At 35.5% G+C, this 22,295-nt stretch overlaps 1 long non-coding RNA gene across 6 annotated transcripts; it reads left to right on the forward strand.

Moving 5' to 3' along the window:
• Positions 1 to 895: 895 nt before the first annotated feature.
• On the forward strand, positions 896 to 14,597 carry LOC114306435 (uncharacterized). Of its 6 annotated transcripts, none has more exons than XR_014339650.1 (8): positions 896 to 1,394; positions 2,134 to 2,178; positions 2,316 to 2,356; positions 3,983 to 4,433; positions 5,162 to 5,240; positions 9,204 to 9,286; positions 9,652 to 9,820; positions 14,335 to 14,597. It is a non-coding gene; the product is annotated as an uncharacterized LOC114306435 (long non-coding RNA). The 6 variants fall into 6 exon arrangements; XR_014339651.1 differs by adding an exon at positions 14,180 to 14,240 and having other exon boundaries at positions 897 to 2,178; XR_014339654.1 differs by having other exon boundaries at positions 897 to 1,394; positions 2,163 to 2,178.
• The last annotated feature ends 7,698 nt before the right edge of the window (positions 14,598 to 22,295 follow it).

Genomic DNA, 22,295 nt, shown 5'->3' on the forward strand with positions numbered 1-22,295 from the left:
AAAAATTTACGTACACATATAATCATTAAAATTATAAATAAAAATTTACTTTTATATATTAAGATAGGAAGTAATCATTAGAAATACTCAAAAAAATAAAAATCTGGCCTTGTTGCTTTATAGTTTAGTAATATCCAGTTTACAGTTGAATCATGATTAATTCAATCGGGCCAATAGTATTTGGGCATTTTTTTTTATATTTAAAACACAAAATTATTTTTGGGGCCCTTATTTTCAGCCTAAATTTGGGGCCAAGGCGCAGGTCTCTCTTGCATTACAACAAAAACATATTTTAGTGGCACTACATTAGTGACATATTTTTAGAAAATGTCACAAAAATAATATTTAGTGGTACGTTTTTGACAAATGTCACAAAACGACAAATACAAAAGACTTTAGTGACATTTCAATAAACAAGTCTCACAATACTACAATAAAAACACACTTTAGTGACAAAATACTAATGGCATGTTTTTTTAAAATATCACAAAAAGAATATTTGGTTACACGTTTTAGAAAAATGTTACAGAGCCACAAACATACAAGGTTCTAGTGGCATTTCAATAAAAAAGTGTCACATCACTACAATAAAAATGTAATTTAATAGCATCAATTTTATGACATTTTATAAAAGAATAACAGAAGAAATTATTTTAATGACATTTATCAAAAGATGCTTCAGGAGATGAAACGTAATTTTCAAAATTACAGAGAACAATTCGTATTTTATCAAATTTCAAGGAGTGTATTTGTAATTTATCCTATTTATTTTTTGTCACTTTTTCATTAAGTGTAATTATATATATATATATATATTTTAACCACATATTTTTAATTAAAATATGATTATATTTATTTTTTTATGTCTCTTAGTGTCATATTTTTTTTTAAAATCACAATTTAACTCTTCCGTTTCAATTCTTTTTGTCTCTCTTTCTGATTCATTAGCCTTAATTCAATTTTGCCATCTCTGAAACCACCGTCTCTCTACTGATCTCTCTAATTGCCTCCCTTTCTTTCTCTCTCTCTCTGAAAAGTACTTTCTCGCTTGCCTTTTCGCACGCACATGCACACCTTGGAAACAATGATGACAGACGGCAACAATCTAGGGAGAAGAAAAAACAAGAAAAGAGGATAAAGAGAGAACCATCTTGATCTTGTTCTTTACCCAATTTTTTTTCTTTTTTTTGGTCTACCTCTTTCTCCGTCCTCCATGGCTCCGACATATCATCGACGAGAATCGCCTGGACCACCGATTCATGACACCCAAAGGCTAACATAACACTATCATTGCGTCAAAGAGACCATCTTTCACATGAAACATCTCTACAAGCTTACCCCATTTCTGTCTCGTCGGACCATTGGATCACTACCATCACACCATTCCCATACAGGTAACGAAACTTCCATTTCCCTCTCTATTTTCTGAAATGGGTTTCTATAAGTGAAATGGTTGCGAAATGATTTGATTTCAGTTAAGAAATGGTGTGATTTCTTTGAAATGGGTTTCCTAGATAGTTTCTGTTTCTATTTTCTGAATCTGAAATGGGTTTATCAAATGATTTCCGTCTTTGATTTCGGATATTGGTCATTAGCACTCTGGCAAATTGTATTAGACATGAGAACTCTGTTTTTTGGACTTTGGTCCTCATGCTTTGTGAATACTTGTAATCTGAGTGCTCTCATGCCTAAAATTCTTCACTTAATCAATGTTAGGCATGATCTTGCTTCTTCACAAAAAGCATTCCTAATGATTTCTGTGACATAGTTGTGAAATGGGTCTCTTTCTATGAAATGAGTTCTATTGGTTTCTCTTAAATAGGTTTCTGGGGCTTCTAATACATTAAAAGGCAAGAAATAACGGAAATCAAGCAAAAATGAGGCTGCTTCTGTTTCTAACTTTAACTATCAACTAGTTAATGGGGGTTTCTCTAATTAACTTTAGTTCATAAATTTTATTATCAAGTAGTGGTTAATTTTTCCATTGTGATTTTGTGGGTGGTTTCCATTCCAATGTGATTCATGGCTCATCATCTTATTAATAAATGTGATTCATGTTTCTAATTTTCTTATAATTTTTTATGATTCATGTTTCTTATGTTTATAATTTTCTTATGATTTTGTGAGTGAAAGGGTGATTATTTGATTCATGGTGTTGGAAGGAATACTTGTGTTCAGGTAAGAAATGTTCTCCCTTAATTTCTTAAGCTGCTTCTTATATATTTCTTCTCTATAAATTTTATTTATTTTTGGGCGCATTATACGATGTTTGGGTGTATTTTTTTAATCTCTTTAAAACTGTGCTATGTAAATAGGTGATGCTTTTGGTGTTTGGAAGGACTATTTTTTATTTTAGGTAAGACACATCTTCTATTCATTTCCATGCTTATTCGTATTTTTATTGGTTTACACATTTTAAATGTTAAATAACTGTAAATCCTTCATTCACATTTGTTTCCCGTGGTTTTTAGTACTACTGTTGGAATTTTTGCTCTATCCCAAATTCCTTTTTATTTATATTAATAATTGTTTTAGTTTAGTTTGGATTTTATGAGCAGTATGTTAATTGGTGGTGTTTCGTTGGGTAGTGTTGGAAATCATTGTTTTTATGACAAAATTTATAGAGAACAAATCTTACCTGAAAGTAATTAATTGATTGTCAATTTTTATAATTATATTTGTTTATATTGTTGAGTTTAGAGGATCTTGATATTGATAATGGGTATGGTTTTGATTGTTGTTGATTGGCGCCTTTGGTTTTTATTGATTTTTTAAGCTATTGTTTGATATGGTCTAAAGACTTACGGTTGCTACTTTTATATAATTTGTTGTAGTGTAGTGAACCAATTAAGTGAGTAAATCATGTGGCTTGCTTATCTAATTGAGAAATGCATATCACTTTCAGTTGTGATTATTTTTACTCTGACACTTTGTACTAGTTTATTTTTTAAATATTATTTATTAATCGTAAATATATAATTACTCAAGTAGTTAAATCTTGATTTACAGGTAAGAAATATAGTTGTTCTAAAAAGTATCATTAGGTCAACAAAAATAGTTGCAATTGGAGTATTTAAAAGTACAGACCCATCTAAAGAAATAAAAGGGGAAGAACTAGGACCTGACTAATAGAAGGTACATGTTCAAGTGCCAGTCAAACCTAATAAGAGCTTCACTACAACAATTTACACTTTTGGCAACTAAACTTTTTTTAGTCGCCAAAAGTTGTAGCATAGGTGACTAAAAATTATATTAGTCGTTGTTGCATATGGTTTTTAGCTACTAATTTTTTTTAGTAGCTGTATCTTAATTATTGGCAACTAAAAAATAATTAGTCGCTAAATATGCTACAATGGGCAACTAATAATTGTTTTAGTCGGCATTAGACCATGTTTTAGGATACTAAAATTTTTGTTAGTCGTGGTATACCAGTTTTTGACTACTAAAATAAATTTAGTCGCCAAAAAGCTAGCATTATGTTTGCTATTAAACTTTGGCGACCAAAGTTTTGGTCGGCAAATATTAATTTTTGGTGACTGAAAAATCTTTAGTCGCTGTAAGGTAGTTTTTGCCTACTAAAATAATTTGGTCACTAAATAAAAAGTATAAATTTTACTTTTATTTTTGGTGATGAAAAATTTGGTCGGTGAATATTTCTTTTCAGTGACCAAAATACGTTTAGTCGCCAAAATAGTTACTTTTGGCAACTAAAATATTAGTCGCTGTTAGTTAATGTTTGGATACTAAATAAATTAGTCATTATAAATTAACCTTTGCTGACAAACAAGAAGTTTAGTCGCCAAAGGTATATAAAATTTTAGAGGAAAACATTAAAAGATTGGCGCGTAGTTTCTTCTCAGTAATTTCGAAAACAAGGTTCTTCTTTTCTCTCTCTCTCTCTCTCTCTCTCTCACACACACACACACACACACACACACACACAGAACCAGTCACTACCAAACCTCACCTCACCACTCTGCAGTCGCTCACAGCCGTTGTTCACCGTAAGTCGTACATCGCCACCACCACCGCCGCAAATCACACCGCCACCACCACAATACAAACAGGTTCTCTCTCTGTCTCTCTCTCTCTGTCTCTCTCTCTCTCTCCCCCTTCCTTTATTTCCCCATTTCTCACTCTTACTCTAGGGTTTATATGATTTATTTAGTTTAATTTCCTGTTTAGCTTGTTTTTGGTTTAATTTCTTCAAATTGTAGTAAATTTGGAGTTGCATTGGTAGATTGTCTAGCTAATTTTGCAGTTCGCTTTGTTTTTGTTGGGGGAAAAATTTGGGTTCAACGAGGCATTTGAGTTTATCAAGGAAAAATTTGGGGTCCTTGCGATTTAGGAGTTGGCTCTCTCTTTGATCACTAGCGTTGTGGCCGTAACATCGTTATCATCACCATCTCTCATTTCTCTCTCGCTGGTTAGAAGTAAGAACCCTTTTTCTCTGTATCTTAATCTCTATGTATCCATATACCTACCTGTTACAGAAACAACATTTCCATGAATGGGGTTGAGGCTAGGTACATCTTACCCTCTTCTCTATTGGGATTATTATTATTATTTAGGAACAAAATTCAATTTTTGAGGAGTGTGTAACCTGAAGAAGTAATTGTGATTTAAAACACAAGGACCTTTGTTTTAAAATGTCACTAACGAAATTGCTTTACTTGATGCTATGATATATTATGTATGTATATAGTAGCAATTAGATTCTTTTACATTTACCTTTCAATCTCAGGTATTTCTTGTATATCTAAGGTATGAATGGCATCATACAAAAATTGTGACACTTCCTATTAGAGAAGAGGGTAAAACTCATTTGAACCTTCTCACTCTTAAATATATTCATAGCCATTACAGGGATAGGTTTGGAAATTGTAAAATTTTATGGTTTGATTTTTCAAAGAGCACTACATTTTGGGACATCCTAAATTTGAAAGGACTTAAAATGTGGAACAGAGGGATTTATCAAAATAAATAAATAAATAAATAAAAATTTGTGGGACAGAGGGAGTATATGTCTGGACCTTATGTTCTCACTATTTTAATTTTCAGTTAGCTTACTATCGACAGTTTTAACTATGAATTGTAATATTTGGCTACAACAAGTGCATCTTTTCTTCAGCTCACTAACAGTTTTAACTGTCAATTATAGTTTGAGGCTAGAGCTAGTGTGTCTTTTCTTCAGCCTAAAGCCAGACGACCGGTCGTGGATTTTATTGTTACAACTTAAGGTATACAATGTTATACCCTGATTATTTGTTGCTTTCCTAAACATATTTATGCTTATATAGATGTACCTTATGCACAAGGCTCCTGCTTACAACATAATCTAGGAGGGGTAATTAACATATAAAGATAAATAATGTTGATTTGGAATGAGCGACTGATCTTATGCTTCTAAACTGCCGATCATGTTTCTTGAACGGTGCCAAAACTTCCATTTTGTTGTGACAGTCTTCTGAAGTGTTGATTTATGTCCCTTCCACCTTTTTTGACCAAAAAATTGGTAAATTGATGGATTATCTGATTTTGTTGAGGATTGTACCCATTCTTAGTTTACCAAAATTATAATAAATAAATAAATAAATAAACTTTTTTATAGGTTTGTATATGTGCCATTTGTGGAAGCATCAACATTTTTTTTTTTTCCTAGCAACATTCCAATTAGTTCTATCCATCTAAACATCTAGTCTGGGATTTTGAGAGAATGGAGTCATGTAGTCAGCAACTTGATGTGGTAAAAGTCCTTATAATTGTTGGAGTTTCTTATATGGCTTTATGCTTCTGGAAGTAGCAAGTATGTGTACTCGTCACTTACATCATTTCCTTCATTGACCTAAGTAGTTTTTTTTTTTTTGTTGGAGAAGTTCATTGTCTTAGGTAGCTTATGAAGCTAGTATATACATATCCTCTTTTAGAATATTTCAAAAACTGAATCTAGGTTCTTGTTGGAACCAAGTGCTTTGTTATTGTCTGGTATTGTGAGCTGTTAGTATTTTAATTGCTATAATTTTACATCTTGTCACACCCCTTCCTCTTCCAATGGGTGAGCCTTAGATTGTGATAGAGGGACTAAGGATGCAATCTAAAAGTTGTGGAGAATGGAGATTACAGATTGGGTCAACATTTTTTAAGTTGAAGTTTTGATACCTCTATTTGCATTTGGTTCCCCAAATATTATACCAATTAAGATGTCTATGTCAAAGTGGAGTCATGTGGCCTGTCAAAGTGTAGATATCTGTGATTTGTGGCGCTGAACTGCTGATTGCTTATTACTTCAATCCTATTTCATGGATTTTTTTTCTTCTTCTGATAATTAAATAAAGTTGAAAGGGGTGAAACCTCTTTCCACTGTAGGGGTGAATTCTCTTTACACTGTGGGAGCAAAACTAACACTACTAAGAAATTACACTTTTAGCTATTAAAAATGCCGACTAAAAAAAATTTGGTCCACTTGGAAGGCAAGGAATGAGTATGTTTTTAATGACCATCCACCAAATTTTGCAAAATTGAGGAGCTTGTTAAGGTTAGGGTGGCTATGTGGGCCAAATCAAATTTGAAAGGTGTTCATTTTTCAATCCATGATTTTGTCTCACACTGTCTGATTTTGCTTGTAATTTGATTGTGTTGGTGCAGCCCTGTTGGTGCTGCAGTAGATTTTTTTTTGCTTTTGTTTGTTTGTTGCTCTGTTGCCCTGTTTGTTTGGAGATGCTGCTATGTTGCTCTGTTTGTTTGTTGCTGTGTTGCTCGGATTGATTCCATTATACTAAAAATAGAACTTGGACTGGTAGGCATATGGCCCAACTATCTTCTTAAAACCACTGTTTGGGGCTTTTAAAAACTGGACCATTTCCCTGATCAACCGTTCACTCCAGCATGGGCAATTTCCCATTCCCCGTGCAAGCGAGCTTTCTATTGCCCAACCCAGATTTGGCCCTGGAACTATCCCCAACTGTTATGTTATGTGGCCTGGACTGAGCTAGCTTATTATTTTTCAACACTTTCTGGCGTTGCTGAATCTTAAAGGATCCATGCTGATTACTTTTCTTCCCACATGTTCCGAGTTTAGAGGATGTTTTTGTAGAGCCTTTAACCTTTGTTGGGATCATGTGATGCAAATTTAGCCCTATGTGTGATCCCTACGGGAACCTAGGTGTCAATACCATGAGTTTTCTTTTTTTCTTTTTTCCTTTTTTTTCTTGTTCTTGCTCTTCTCAATTTTCTGTTCCTTTGATACTTTATAACCCTACTTGAACCTTATCTGGTCCCTCATTCTTTTCCTTCCCTTTTGATTATGTTCCACATTCTTGCTTCAACCATTTAGGCATAGCTCATAAATGTAATTCAAATCAGGCTCTTTACTGCTTACAGCCCTAAATCAGTCCCAGAATTGTCTATCTTTTTCCAAAATTAAACCCTGAAAACCTTGGCCTTTTGTTACAATTTTTAACCTTGCTTTTGCTACATTTTGAACTCTCTTCTCTATAATTAAACTTTTTTTATTCTTGGTATACCAATTGACAGTTACCTTTTTGTGAATTTATATACATCACATCAACTTTCTTTGACATTTTGCCTTCTGCAGTGAAACTTAAATTGCCTTGCATAGCTAGCAGCGTTTCAGGCATCTAGTAGAGGCAGCAGATGCCGTCTGTTTATTTGATTGGTGTTTGGAAATCTTACCCTTCATGCATGTAGCAAAGTTCACCTATATAACTTGAGAATAAAATGTGTGTTCCTGAACAAGATAGTGCTGTGAGCTATAATTTGAAACCTGCCCTTTGGCCGGTACCATTCAATGGATATGTCTAATTTTAATTAGTACTAAGCATAGGCATCAGATATACAGGAGTTTCTCACTTTTTCTAATCTACTCTTTTCTTCTTTTCTGTGTCCAAAACGAAAAAATTACAGAGTTTAGTCCCGTTGGATGGGATCTAGGAGGGATAGATTGGGTGTAGACCCCTAGAGTGAAGGAAAATAGGGTGGCTATGCTAATCAATGTGGAACAATTTCTGATGGAAAAATTGCATCAACCAATCTTTTGTAGCTGCATAACCTTGTGAATTCCAGATGGAGTTAATGATCAACACTGTCATGTATGATGGATGCTTGCTAGTAGCAAGTGTCTATAGTTGGTGATCAATACTGTCATTTAAGATTTGAGCTTGGTCTAGTGTAATGTTTATTCTTCAGGCGTTACACTTTTTGTGTAATGCAGCTTTGGCAGTCATCAGTTTTGGTTGTGCTTTCTGTCAATATGATTAAGTCCAGGCTTTTGAGACAATTTCTCTTTTATGTCCGTCTGATGCATTACATCCAAATCTACTTTTAATTTTGAAATGCGTGATGAATTGATACTTTTCTTTCCTGGAGAGTTGATTTTGTTTGTCAATAGCTTGTCAATGAGATTCTCCCTTTCCCTCGCTCTAAAGGACCTGCTTGATTTTTCTCTTTCTATTTTTCTTCTTTTTTTTATTAAGTACTTGTGGATTTGTCTCTTCATTATTCTAGTGCGTCTTCATCCTTAAAGTGTACTCTTTTTTTTTTCTTCATATAGTGTCTCAGGGCAGCCACTTTGTGCACTATGCCACACATTAATGTGTACTATTTGGGCGTTGTTTTTTTTAGTGTTCTATTTATTGTTGAATTTTAGGAGGCTCATAAATTACTCTAGCCAGCAGACAAAACTTTAAAGACCATTGTTGCTGAACTTGCAGAGTACTGTATTTGGTCTACAGGATGTAGTGATCTTAGGTAGGATTGTATCTGTCAGAAGCAGCTTTTAAAAGAATTGAAGTCTTGCAGTAATTAAATGGGGAGTTCACTCTTCATTGCTGGAGACTAGTATTTTGTTGCGCTGTTGGATTATATTTCAGTATTTAAAAGTTTTACACCATTCAAAATTCATTTTAAGGTTTCTCTGGGACTTAATAAGCTACATCATGGCAGCAGAAATGTTTTCATTGTGGTTTGACAACGACATTGAGAATATGTATTATTGCGCTCTTAAATTGAAGTTAGGTAATGGATAATGTAAGTTTTCTTACATTTTGATTTCTCTGCTACATACCTTTTATTGGCAATTTTGTCCCTGTTTGGTAGTGCTTTTCACTTGGCATGTGAAGCTATTTGTTCATTATCTTGTTCATTCTCTTTTATAAGATCTTTTGATCCCCTGCTGTTTATGGTAGATGTGTTGAGAGAATTGATGAATCTGACAATATGTGTTGAGAGAATTGATCAAGGAAGGACGGATATCTCTTCTGCGGATAAAGTATGCTTATCTAATATATATATACGTTCATTTGCTTCATTGTCTTTTGGTGTATACTAGTTACATTTTTCTGCTTTTTTTGGCTTTTGGTGTATACTGGTTACATTTTTCTGGCTTTTTTTTTGGGTATAAAACTAATTATATAATTAGTATTTTTATACATGTCTGGTGTGGCAGTATTTTTATTGAGAACCGCTTGAGTTGGTCCCATCAGCCCTTAATAAAAAACTTTTACATTTGTCAATTTTAGGCTAGAAAATATGACAGCTTTTGATTAGGAACTACTGCTTGAAAGAGTCCCCATGAACTCTTGGACCAGATAAGCTACCAGAAGACACACTCACTTTCTTGAATGTGTTTGATAGGTTCATGTTGTCTGCAAGGAAGGATGGGGTGTTCATGGTGCAAGCTGCTAGCAACAAGGGTTCGAGCCCTTACACGATAGTGTCTTATAGCCCTTGGGCCATGGGTGTGGCTACTTGAACCACAGACAAAACTTGCACTATCAAAAGCTTGGTGGGGTGGGATTATCGGGTAAAACTCTTGCTTTTGCTTTGGATCCTGACTTCCAAAGCTAGTTCATAATCAATTATCATTTTTATTTTTATTTTTTTCTATAAACACGTAATAAAACACAAAATATACATGAATGGATAAGTTTTTGAAAAAAAAAATTTTTGTTAGCTGAACCCACTTTTGAAAAAAAATTATCCATCCATGTATGTTATGGTCATGTTTGATATTGGGATATATAGAGGGGAAGATACTTTTTACACTGGATATAGGGGATAAAGAAAAACATATGGGTCTCACATTTTTTATATCATTTTTTTGGTTGTCCAATAAGAAATCAGATGATGTATTATATCCTCCAAAAGTAAATGATACGTAATACTAACTCCCTATGATATTACTGATCCACTACCAAAGGATGGATAATCATCTTTCTAAAAAATAATCACTTTTTATTTTTTATTTTTTATTTTTTATCTTATACTATATCTTACTAACCAAATATAATAAAATTGAATTAGGGTGTTGTGTGTCTTTGTACTATTTGAGATGACCGAGTGGTTTTCTCAAACTGTTAAAATGATTGTTGTCTATTTTCACTGCATACAGCATTCCAATGAATGGTCTCATCCTCATGATATTTATTTCTATAATCAATTTGTTGGTTACATCAATGACTATATATTCTTATCAATACAATTGACTCCACCGCGTGGCTCTCACGGATAGCTTTTGACAAATAGGACTTGTGACAACTGACATAATGTAATTAGGATGCGTAGGTTTGGAATTAGACCCGAAAATGCTTTAAACTTAGTCGAAAAAAAGCATTTTGGGGTCAAATATTCAAAACAGCCCCCCAACCACCGTGTGGCTCTCACGGATAGCTTCTCCTTGACAAATAGGACTTGCGACAATTGACGAAATGTAATTAGGATGCGTAGGTTGCGAGTTAGACCCGAAAACGTCTTAAACTTAGTCCAAAAAGGGCATTCCAGAGGTGAAAATTCAAAACAGTCCTCGAACCACCATGTGGCCCTCACGGACAGCTTCCCCTTGACAAATAGGCTTTGTGACAACTGACGGAATGTAATTAGGACGCGTAGGCTATGAGTTAGACCCGAAAATGCCTAAAACTTAGTCGAAAAAGGGTGTTTTGGGGTCGAAAATTCAAAACAGTCCCACAATCACCGTGTGGCTCTGACGGCCAGCTTTCCCTTGACAAATAGGATTTTTGACAACTGACAGAATGTAATTAGGACGTGTAGGTTGCAAGTTAGACCCTAAAAACGCCTTAAACTTAGTCAAAAAAAGGGCATTCCGATGGCGAAAATTTAAAACAGCCCTCGAACCACCGTGTGGCTATCACAGACAGCTTCCCCTTGACAAATAGAACTTGTGATAACTAACGGAATGTAATTAGGACGCGTAGGCTAGGAGTTAGCCCCGAAAATGCATTAAACTTAGTCGAAAAAGAGCATTCCGGGGTTGAAAATTCAAAACAGTCCCTGAACCACCATGTGGCTGTCACGGACTGCTTCCCATTGACAAATAAGACTTGTGACAACTGACGGAATGTAATTAGGACACGTAGGTTGCGAGTTAAACCTGAAAACACTTTAAACTTAATCGAAAAATAGCATTTCGGGGTTGAAAATTCAAAACAGCTCCACAACCACCGTGTGGCTATCACAAACAGCTTCTCCTTGACAAATAAGACTTGTGAGAACTGACGGAATGTAATTAGGATGCAGAGGTTGCAAGTTAGAACCGAAAACGTCTTAAACTTAGTCAAAAAAGGGCATTTTGAGGGCAAAAATTCGAAACAACCCCCGAACTACCGTGTGGCTCTCATGGACAGCTTCCCCTTGACAAATAGGGCTTTTGACAACTAATGGAATGTAATTAGGCGCATAGGTTGCGAGTTAGACCCGAAAACGCCTTAAACTTAACCGAAAAAGGGCATTTCGGGGGTAAAAATTTAAAATAGGCTCCAAACCTCCGTGTGTCTCTCATGGACATCATCCCCATGACCAATAGGATTTGTGACAACTAACGGAATGTTATCCGGACCCGTAGGTTGGGAGTTAAGAGTTGAAAACGTCCTAAACTTAGTCGAAAAATGGCGTTTCGGGGATGAAAATTGAAAATAGCCCCCGAACCACTATGTGCCTCTCATGGACAACTTCCCCATAATCAATAGGACTTGTGACAACTGACGGTAAGTAATTCGGACCTGTAGGTTGGGAATTAGAGCCAAAAACGCCCTAAACTTAGTCGAAAAATGATGTTTCGGGGGTGAAAATTCAAAACAACCCCCGAACCTCCGTATGCCTCTCACGGACACCTTTTCCATGACAGATATGACTTGTGAAAACTAACGGAAAGTAATTCGGACCCATAGGTAGAGAGTTAGAGCAAAAAATGCCCTAAACTTAGTCGAAAAATGGCGTTTTGGGGGGTGCAAATTAAAAACAACCCCTGAACCTCTGTGTGCTTCTCACGGACAGCATCCTCATGACCAATAGAACTTGTGACAACTCACGGAATGTTATCTGGATCCGTAGGTAGAGAGTTAGAGCCGAAAATGCCCTAAACGTAATCGAAAAAGGGCATTTCGAGGGCGAAAATTGAAAACAGCCTCTGAACCAATGTGTACCTCTCACGGAAAACTTCCCCATGACCAATAGGATTTGTGACAACTGAACGAATGTAATTAGAACCAGTAGGCTTGGAGTTTGAGCCCAATACGCCTTACACTTAGTCGAAAAACTCGGAACACTTAGTTTAAAGAGCGACAAATTTATGAAAATAACGTCTACATAATTCTAATAATTGCCTTTATATATTTATAGTTAACTGTAAGAAATCTACATATTTATAGTTAATTGTCTACATCTGCTTAAGAAATGTAGTTAACTGTATTGAAAATAAATATGATCATGCCTTACATAATACTAAAATGTTGTGTCTATAAACAGTGTGTGTAATAGTTTGAATACTATTACTGATATAATGTGTTCATGATTTTCAAGATTAGAAAAAAAAAATTAAAAAAAAATCAAAATTGTCTAGAAGCTAAGTTGATTTTATGGAGTCTAAACTGCATAATTTAGTTCTTTTGTAGATATAGACCTTAACAATGAAACAAAAAATCAAATTTTTGGAAAACAATTGAGGGGTTTATATACAGTTTGAGGTGGGCTACATGAGATTGGACAAAAAGGTACAAAATACATACATTAAAGTTTTTCTTTGAATAGAAATTATTTTTCATATCAAGTTTACTTCGTTTGCTGCCAAACGAAAAAAAAAAAACTTTATTGATAATAGTCAATAGCATTACAATTGACATCATACAATAAAGATGGCTGGTGCAAGAAGCATCACAGCTTCATAACCGATTCCAACTAGATTAGCACCGACTAGATTGTGGAATGCTTGATAGTGTATGTATCATTTTGTTTGTATACGTATTACAGGTTGCATGGAATATAGATAGGTTCTGGAGAAATTATAATAAGGTGATAAAACATAATATCATGTTTTTGGCAACTAAACAATTAGTAGCCAAAAACAAATTGGAAAAATACTTTGAGCTAAAAGTTTTGTAGCCAAAAAAAAAAAACAGTAGGCATTTGGCGACTAAAAGTTTTGTAGCAAAAAAAAAATGATATTTGGTGACTAAAAGTTTTGTAGCAAAAAGAAAATAAAACATTTGGTAACTAAAATATTTCATTGTCCAAAACAAAAGCTAAGAATAAAAACACTTTTGCTGACTAAAATTTTAGTAGCAACAAATATGGGACTTTAGGCGACTAAATTTTTAGTAGTCAAAATATAACTCTTTGCCGACTAAAATTTTAGTAGCAAAAAATGTGAAATTTTAGGCGACTAAATTTTTAATAACTAAAAACAAAACACTTTGCCAACTAAAATCTTAGTAGTCAAAAACGTGAAACTTTAGGTGACTAAATTTTTAGTAGCCAAAACAAAAATTCTTTGCCGAATAAAATCTTATTAACCAAAAATGTGGAATTTTAGGCAACTAAATTTTTAGCAGCCAAAATAAGTACTTTTTGACGACTAAAATTTTAGTAGCTAAAAATGTGGGACCTTAGGTGACTAAAATTTTGGTCGCCGAAAATGTACAAATTTAATTTAATGTCCAACCTTTTGGAGATTAAAATATTAGTCGGAAATTGAATACATTTAGCGACTAAAATAAGTTTAGTCGCTAATGACCTTTACCGACAATTCTTCAACGACTATTTTTGCGACCAAAGAATTTAGTCGGTGAAAGCCTTCAGCGACTAAAAATTAGCTTTTGGTGACTAAACAAAAGTGAAAATTCTTGTAGTGCTTGATTCGATCATATAGACTTGTCAAAACAACTAGACAAACTATTGAAGCTCATGTTGCTTGGCCTACTCCATTTGTGGTATATTTCTTTCTTAAATACTAATTTCATTAACGAATTTATATAAACTTAATATAATTTCAATTACCTTTATATGTTTATCTTTTGGATGCAGATTTCGCAAGTTATAGAGGCCAGTCGAAAATATTTATACAAGTGAGATTGAGATTTTGAGAACTAAATTTGTTTTGATCATGTCTCCCCGAAATATAAATATCACTATGGCGTTTCAGAATTTATAGTTGTAATAATTTTCTTTTAATTTTTAATTTTTTATTTTTTTTGCTTTAACTTAGTTAGTGTGATAGAATATTTTATAATTTTGATTATGATTTTTATTGCAATACAAATAAATTTATATTTTTAGATAAAAAAAAATTGTGATTTGAATTTTGTTTTGTTTTTGATGTAATGATCCTATGGTGGTAATAAATATTACATGATAAATGGATGTCAAATTAATATAGGATGTGGCAATTAATATTCAATTGTTTATAAAATCGATTCAATTTTTACATACATTTACATAAGCCTAGTTGTGGCTTTTAAAAGTGTCAATGAAAAGAACATATAAATGGCATTTTATGGTAGTGGTAGTAGCTTTACAAAGTGTCACTAGAATAAGCTCCAACGGCACATGTATTCATTTAATGACATAAATGAATTGAATTTAGTGGCATTTATGAACTTGTTGAAAATATCAATTGTAGCATAACAGGCACCATTAAAAATTTATATAGTGGCATTTTTTAGATTGTAAGTCTTCTTTAATGGCACTGATAACGCCACGAATAGTATCTACCATGACATTAAAATGTCACTAAAAGTCTTTAACCCTAATGGTGTAATGGCACTAACAAGTGTCACTGAAGTGTCACTAAGTCTTTTTTTTAATAGCGCTTGATAATGTCACAAATAATATTTATCATAACATCAAAGTGTCATTAAAATTTTTTAGCCATGATAGTATAGTGGCACTTGCAAGTATCTACCGTGGCACTAGTATCTACCATGGAACGGATAAAAATGACACTTGTTCAAAATGCCACAAAATTTAAAAAATGTCACTAAAAGAGTAGTTCAGTGGTACTTTCAAATGCCACTCAACTAAGAAAATGTTGTAGTGTTGTTTGCCCTCAGGGCTGGCCCTGGCTAGACACATATGCTTCTTATTATAACATGGACCCATAGTTCTAAATATCGGCCGGTATGGTTTAAAAGTTGAGAGGAGAGTATACTATGAGAAATGCATTTGAGAGAGAGAGAGAAGTGTTGGAAAATTTCGTTGTTATAGGCTTATTTTGGACCAATTTTGAGTGGGTCCCAAACGTCTTTTGGGGTGGATCCAAAGAGGTGTTGTGTTTTTTGTCGCGTGGCAAGTCACACGGTGCAAACAATTCATCAAAACCATTTAAGTGAATGAAAACTTGACGTCGATTTCGAGTTCGGGTACAAGTTGTTGGTTAGGTTCTAACATTAATTTTTTGGACAAAAATTTATTTGAATTTTTCGTTTTCTTGTGGAAAAATTAATTCAAATTTTGTGCCAAACTTGAATTTTATTTCCTGTCCAATGTTACCTCTTCCAGTCCAATTTTTCCAAACAGATTAAACTGTCCAAACAATTTTTCAGATCTGTTGGAACCCGGACAGATTCAGACAATTTTATTACAGATACTACTAGACAGAGTCAGAACATTTGTATAATTGCAGTAGTTAGCAAATTTGTCCAATTTTCTAATTTGAATCTGTTCAAGGGTTTTGCACCTGTTCAAGTTCAAAAAAAACTTACCTGTTCCTTTTCGCGTGGCAAGTCATACGGTGCAAATGGTTCGTCAAAACCATTTATGAGTGAATGAGAACTTGACGTCGATTTCGAGTTCGGGTACGGGTTGTTGGTTGGGTTCTAACATTAATTTTTTGAACAAAAATTTATTTGAATTTTTCATTTTCTTGCAGAAAAATTAATTCAAATTTTATGCTAAACTTGAATTTTATTTCCTATCCAATGTTACCTCTTCCAGTCCAATTTTTCCAAACATATTAAACTGTCCAAATAGTTTTTCAGATCTGTTGGAACCCGGACAGATTCAGACAGTTTTATTACAAATACTGCCGGACAGATTCAGAACAGTTGTATAACTGCAGCAGTTAACAAATCTGTCCAGTTTTCAAATTTGAATCTGTTCAAGGGTTTTGCACTTGTTCAAGTTCAAAAAACTTACCTGTTCAAGTAGTTTGTTTGCCTATAAATAGAGGCTTTTTCCAGCAATCTTAAACACCCAAAAATAGTCTGAAAAATACATTTTTCTTGCCATCCAGATTTTGTTCTGTTGCATTATTCTTCATATTAGTTTTAGAATAAAATTCAGAGAGTATAGAACACAAGTTTTGTTCGCCGTACAAATTGTTTGGAGTGCTATTACAATTTGTGAAGATTATTATATCCTAGAAGATAGACGTCATTTATCTGTAAACACCATAGCGGGGCAAATCTGTCTTAAGGATAGAATGTTACACACTCGACTTGATCTTTTGTGCTTTTACATTTCGGTAAAATAAATTCTGTAAGTAATTTATTTATATTTGTTTGATTTTTTTTTAGTTATTTATTTTACACAGATGATTGTTTCAACAGGGAGTTAACAGGCCCTGCATGAGTTTTTGAGTAGGTTGGGTGTCATTATTGCACATTTAGAAATGATCTTACATCACGATTGAATGAGCTGGGTGTTATGTTTGGTACAGATAAATATAATTTTATTTATTGTGAATTGATAAAAGAATAATTATAATCGTAAAAAATAATTATTTAATTACATAGATTTTTAGTTTATAATAATTAAAAAACAATAAAATTTAACAACTTATAATCAAATCTACCGAGCTCAAGTGCAAGTCCAACAACTACATGCAATTTCTATAATGAGTAGAAATAAATCATCCCAAATCACTATAAAGAAAATCAAACTCCTTTCTAATTGAACCTGAAACTTTACCATAAAAAAGGTGCTACATAATCTGTTGGCTTTTTGGCTTTCGAAAGTTATATTTGTAAATGCGAGCGTGCCAGCAAGGATCAAGCAGTCCTTATAGAAATTTTGATTGCCAACCAATTATCAGATGATTGTGTTTTAATTCTTTCAGCCTCAATGAAGAGGACTTTTACTAGTAGCTTGACTTAGGAGAAATTAAGCAAAATAACAGTTAAATGAAGAACAATTGAAGTATTTCATTAGAATAAAAACTTACAATGATCCAAACTTAGCCTCGTAGAGGTTTACAGCAACAATCTACTTGAAACTACTCCTATGAATGAAGTGCAGTGCAGTGCAGGAATTTTAAAGCGTAAGAATGTAAAGAACAGGAATTTAAAGAACAGGAAATGTAAAGACTGGAAATGTAAAACTGGAAAAGAGAATATGAAGTAAATGACTGGTTTGTTGGATCTGAGTCTGGGGGTTTTTTCTGGGACCTTCCTTGCTATTTATACTTCTTAAGGATGACCATCGAACTGCACTTCAAATCGTCGAACTACTCCTCCATGATCGCTAATCATGCTGACTTAAAAGTAGTTCCACTACGCCATCGCTTGCAGTTGGGCTTCCCTCCTATATTTGAATTTGAATGTGAGTAACCGTTGAAGCCACATCACCTTGTATCTCTTTACTGATCCAATGCTACTCAGATCACGTGAGAACCAATATTAACTGCCACGTGAACGATCAGGGTCGAAGACTTGAATAGTCTTCCCATATTACCCTTACTCTGCCACGCGTCGAATTGTGATTGGCTTTTACAAAATATGTAGCCAACATTACCCCCGCACTAATATACCCAATACTTGGTGATATTAGTGGATCACAGTCGTGCATGGGCTTTGTGTTTTAGAAACACAACCGTTATCCATTGATGATTAGCTGCAATAATTTCATTTCCAACCTTTGGAACATCCGCACCACCTTGTAATCGAATGGACTGATATCTCTTTCATGGTTCAACCAAACTTCTTCCTATTGATCAAGCACATGAAGAGTCATCTGATGGTGCTGTTTCTCCTTGAAGGAAACTCCATACATTAATTAGCCACCTTTACTCAACTTTTTATATCTGAGTCATGGAGGCCTTCGCAAGTTATCAATCCTTGGACTACGAACATATTGCCCTCAATCCTTTAATTCAGAAAATTGCAGATATGGACATAGGAGATTCTTCTTCGCAGTTTGCATGGGATAGAGCTGTAGCTTCTTCTACCTTCGAGGGTTCTGGGGCTTCTGGCTGGTTGGAATCTGAGGCTTGTGATTTAAGGGAGCGAGTTAATCACCATTTCGTTGAATTCACTGGCCCTTTAGATTTCCCCTCCGATGCTCGAAGTTCGGTAGTTTATCCTTGTGTACCTATCGACCATCGATGCCATTTGAAGGACAATTTACTCGTAGCATGGTACGCATCCTCCATGTCTACAAGGATAATGTCTGCCGCCCGTCGCCTAGAAGAGGCACAAGGGCACAATCCATCATTTTTAGCCAAGAAGGTGAAGCTTTGCTCTTCCAATTGGCTCGATTACATTAATGCCTTTGTTCTTTCTGTTCCTACGCCATCTCCTGAAATGAAAGCATCCACACCTTCTTCTTTATCTGAAATAGAAGCATCCACACATTCTCCTCCGCCAACTTCTTGCTGGACAGAGAGACTAGAGCTTCCCCTTTCTGCGGATAAGGTCTTTCTTCCTTACAAGCCTCCACCTTCCCCTACTCCCGTTGAACGAAAGCAAGCCCAGTTCTTGCTTGCAGCCTTCTCTTACTTGCATTTCGACGTTCTTGAGGACGATGTTCCTCTCAAGAATTTTCGATGGGCTTGTGATATTTTAACTCGGGGTCAGGTCCTCAACCCCACCGCTCAAGCAGATCTCCACATGTTTCTGGACCAACTCCCATTACTCCTTTACTGGCATCGGACTGCCATGGCAACCGCCCGATCTTTGGACCAACTCTCATCCCTTCAAGTTCATGCCCAGTATGAAGCAGAGAGACTCATCAAGAAATTCGATGATTTCCAGAATAAAAACTCCGCGTACAGTGATGACATGGATATGGGCAAACTGGAGCGAGGATTGAAAGAAGCAGCATTCGAAATGCAGGCTGAAGAGCTCTTTTATCAAGTGAGAGCACATCAACTTTAGCAGCCAATCCTGGAAGAAATTGAGGATAGAATAAAGAAAGAAAAGAAATTCATTGACCATAGTTGGACAACATTTCATGATCTTGTTATTTATTCTATTCCTTATTTCTATGAGCTTGAATTTGTACCCAAAAAGGGCCATTCAATGTAATTGCTTCTGCTTTAATACAAACGAAGATTTTTCTTTATTTAACATTGTTTGATCTTGTCCCCATTTGTCTTTAAAAGCGAATTCAGGGCTTCGAACTGAATAATCCCATCCTTTGAATCTGGACTCAATCGTTTTTAATGAAACATTAAAAGGAACCAACATGACTTTTCCAATTTATGGAATAAAGTTGACAATTCTGGCTGATATCATTTAGAATTAGTGCTTCGAATTTAACAATCTCATCTTTCGAACCTGGAGTCAATTGATTTTAATGAAACACTAAAAGGAACCAACATGACTTTTTCAATTTATGGAATAAAGTTGACAGTTTTGGCTGATATCATTTAGAATTAGTGCTTTGAATTTAACAATCTTACTCCTCAAAGCTTGTTTTAATCATAACCAATATATGGTCATGGTTGATATAGTCAACCAATTTTAAATTGACCACTTTTGCTTCGAAGGGCAGTCCATGCTGTTTTAGCTCAAAAGACAATCTCCTTTTGTATATATGGAAACCAACGATTGGTTTTGATATTTCGAACACCAATTCTCATCCTTAAAGAATCCTAAGTTTTGCTTTAAAGGTCGTTACTTTCATTAAGAAACCTCAAACAGGTCTTTAATCCCTTTGAAGTAGACCAATATTCGAGCATTCTTGCATATTTAAGTATGGAAATGTGCTTCGAAGCCGGCTTCTCTATTTCGAAGTCGTTGTTACTTGACTTTTGGCGCCAAAACCTGGTTTCAAAGCCAAATATTTCACTTCGAAGCTGGCATCATCACCCGAGACGTGTTTTCCCTCCAAAAACTATCAATATTGAAGGAAACTCTTCGTATTCGTATTTTTAGTACTTAACGACTTACGCGACATATTTTTCAGACACAAAGGCTTTTCTTTAAAACCCTTTTGTTTCGTGTTCTGGAATCACTCGCACTCTTAACACACAAACCCTTTTACCTCTGCCGATCTTCCACTTCTCTCTACTCCCTTTCTTAGCTTCACCTTCTGAAAAAGCGTACTACCAATGGCTTCTTCTTCATTGAATGTGCCAGTCGTAAAGTGTGCGAGCCCATCTATAGCTCTGAAGAGGATCATTGATGCGGAATGTGAGAAGTATAAAGTTGGGGAGAAAAGCGCTATTGATGGACGCATCTTCGTCCCTCGTCGCCATGTGTAGCAAGACTACGTGCTTGGGCCCATATTCAAGGAGATCCTTACTGAGCTCCCAACCCTATATCCTCGTCTGGAAAACCAATGTCTTCTTTACGAAGGTGGTCTTGACTGGAGGAACTGGAGGATGAACCGCCCCTACCGATGCTGGCCCACGGTGAGACCGGAGTGGCAAGAATGGTACGACCGGGTTGTCCCTGCTAGAACTATGGACCTTCAAGAGCTCTGCCTTCTCGATGCTCTCTGACTATCCAAGGTAACTATCTCAGAGGACCCTTTTCTAATTCCTGCTGCTTTGTGTTTCTGGAATCCTATCTTTAATTTCTTTCAATTTAGATGTGGGATGATGGCCCCTACTGTTCTTGACATTTGCCATCTACTAGGATTATCCCCCATTGGTACCCCCATTGGACCAGATTACCCTGACCCTGCAATTCCTTTCTCCCTCCCCTCTCTTAACTCATCCTATAGTGATTTCGCCAAGGCTGAGAATAAAATAAAGGGCCTCGTGACTGATAGGGAATTCTTTTTCTTTCTTATTGTATTGGCTTTGCAAATTCCTCTTCTGCACCTCCTCTCAGAGAATCATGCCTGAATTTGCCCTTCTTGCCAAAGCCCTTGTTTTACAGAAAAATGTGGCCTTAGCCCCACATGTTCTAGGCCATGTATATAGGGTCTGCTCCCTTTTCTGTGAGAAACCCTTAGATGCTAATCAAGGGGGGCCATTCTGGATCCTTCAGCTTTGGCTTTTTGCCTATTTCACTGAGTTACAATCCAAATGCCTTAAATTTTCTAGGCTACACTCTCTTACTCATGGCATAAGGCTGGCCAATGCTTTACTTTATCCCTCTACTTTTGCTTTTTACTTTTCTTTTTTCCACCAACTTCCAGCTTCCCTTCCTACTTACCGTTTCCGTCCCTTCGAACCCACCATTGGTCCGTCTTGGTTGAGGAATTTCCTAAGTGACAGGCTCTGTGCCTCACCTGTTCACAAAGATATATGGGCTTCCATTCTGATCCCTAGAGAGTTATTTATCGGGACCTTGAACCCTAGAGCCTACAAATGCATCGCTGAGCCCTACTGTCCTGCCCAATTTGCTAGACAATTTGGCTTCACACAAGGGGTCCTTATACCTCTCTGCAGCAACACCAATCTCAGTCTTACTAGGAGGGATCTGAAAGTTCGGAGGTCCAGGCTAGAAGAGGCAACTTCCAAATTCATCGACGACTTTGTTAATTTCGAGTATACCCCTTTCCTTCCTCAAGGTACCCTACTGAAGAGATACCAGAACTGGTGGGTGACCAATATGGAAGTCTACTTGGCCATTTCACCTCAAAACCTACTAAAGGTGTTAGATGTGCCCAAGCCCAAAGGAGCTGAAATTGTTACTTCTTCCACTGTTCCAGTTGCAGTGCATGCTACAACCCAATCTGCTCCTGCTGCCTCAACTCCCCCAAGAGCCACTCGGGCTGCCTCGAAGAAAGGTATATACCTTTGTTTCTTTTCCTTTGGCCTTCTCTATAATGCTTGCAATCTTATTCTTAGTTCTTCTCTTGTGAAGGTGGTCAAC

The sequence above is a fragment of the Camellia sinensis genome, chromosome 9 (genome assembly GCF_055761805.1).
Source record: "Camellia sinensis isolate YWXY chromosome 9, ASM5576180v1, whole genome shotgun sequence".
NCBI classification, from domain to species: domain Eukaryota; kingdom Viridiplantae; phylum Streptophyta; class Magnoliopsida; order Ericales; family Theaceae; genus Camellia; species Camellia sinensis.